This window comes from Crocuta crocuta, unplaced genomic scaffold (assembly GCF_008692635.1).
Source record: "Crocuta crocuta isolate KB4526 unplaced genomic scaffold, BGI_CrCroc_1.0 scaffold16, whole genome shotgun sequence".
Classification (NCBI taxonomy): domain Eukaryota; kingdom Metazoa; phylum Chordata; class Mammalia; order Carnivora; family Hyaenidae; genus Crocuta; species Crocuta crocuta.
In genome coordinates, this window is record NW_027531893.1 from 6,118,297 (window position 1) to 6,120,119 (window position 1,823).

Genomic DNA, 1,823 nt, shown 5'->3' on the forward strand with positions numbered 1-1,823 from the left:
CTTCTCCCCAAGGCCTCAGATGTCAAAATCCAGAATTTGCATTGTATTTGGAATCACAAACATAGAATTCTTAACTGTGTTGGTTCAAGTAAAATTATTTTGCAGTTTTGATTTCCATCAATGAGCTGTACTTTCCCCCATGACTGTATGTAGTTTTAATAAAATCATTTAGAGCAGTGAGTGCCAAACGATGTTACAGAGCCTTCTGCCCAGGCACTCTGCCAAGATGCCAATAAGTCATTTTAAAATGTATGTCAGAGATGTAAACAGACATTTTGGATTTTTTTAAACAGTATTTATTTGGAATGTTTTCATTTATCTAAATAACTATTGCTATTATGAATTATGGAAAAAAGATTAATATCATGTGTGGCATATAGTGACTTCTTAACACACACATCACGCAGTCTGCAAACCCAGAAAATGTGTATATCTGTCTTTAGAAATTAGTGTTTATATCACTTACAGTGGTTTGTGAATAAAGAAAAACTGGTTTGTAATATCAAAAATAAAAGCTTAGTCTGAAAAGGTACACGCGAGTTGGTGTTCTGAGTCTTTTTGCTTGTGTGTGTTCCCGCGGACGGTAAATTCTGCATGCACGGTCTCGCCACTTAGAACCCCCCGGGGTGGTGGGGTGCGTGGAGGGGTGGGGGTGCTACCCTGCTGAGCAGGAGGCCCTATGGCCCTGGCAGACCCGGGTGCTGGCTCATATGTACTGGCTGGCCGTCTGGCTCAGAGGGCTTCCCTTTCTCCTTCATCTTTTGAGAGAAGTCCATGGAACTAACCAGTGATGTTTAAGAAAGAAACAACTAAGTCGAGCTTNAAAAAAGGATGAAAATTAAGAACAGGGGCTAGAGTTTCCATTTCCCGAGTGCTTACTATGAGCCAAAAATCCCGCTCACACCCACGTGTGCCTTATTTCATTCAACTATTTAATGTTGCCATTAGGGTTGAATCATCTACCCCACTTAGGTAGCTTAATAATATCTTAATCGTATCCCATTGAATTCTCTCACTATCCATACCAAGTTAGTAATACATATAACTTCCATACTCCCCCTTCCATACTTGAGGATCGTGATAACACCTACCTCTTACTACTGTTATGCAGAATAGGTAAGACAATCTATGTGACAGCACTGTACGCTCTTACGGTGTAAGGTCACACATCAAGCAAGTGGCAAGTTTGACATTCCAGAAGGGACACCCTGACTGAAAGGTGTCTCTCACGGCCCACTGAGAACTCTGAGCTTTCAGCTTTAGAAATGGGAAATCTTACCTGTACGTGCCAACGGCTGACTCTTGTTCTCCAATCCTCTTCCCATGATTCAGGCTGTCTTCATAGACAAATCACACCATTTCAAGAATACTCTGTAAACACCTCATGTATAGGACTGTGCAGGTCCATCTTCCCCTGCCCTCTGTCAATTCCTGGAAGATAATATTTTATAAATGAAGAGGATAAAGACTGACAGGTCATAGGATTCCCCCAAAGTCATGTCCCACAACTACTGGAACCAGACTCCGCATGAAAATCTGACCCTGAAGCTTGTTCCGTCTTCCAGAAATTCTGCTCTGTCATTGACCATGACGGTGGCTGTGGTCGCAGTGGTGATGTTGGGTCTGGGACTCTCTTTCTCTCCTTACAAACTCTGGAAGGCTATATTAAAGATTAATGAACTAGTTCGATCCTGCCACATGGTGAGGAGGGTGATAATTATCTCCTAAAATGCTGATTTATAATGGAGCCCCTGCCCTAGCCAAATATGCAGATGCAAGTACAGATGATAAAACCGGTAGTTACATGAGGCTCTTCTCCAAAA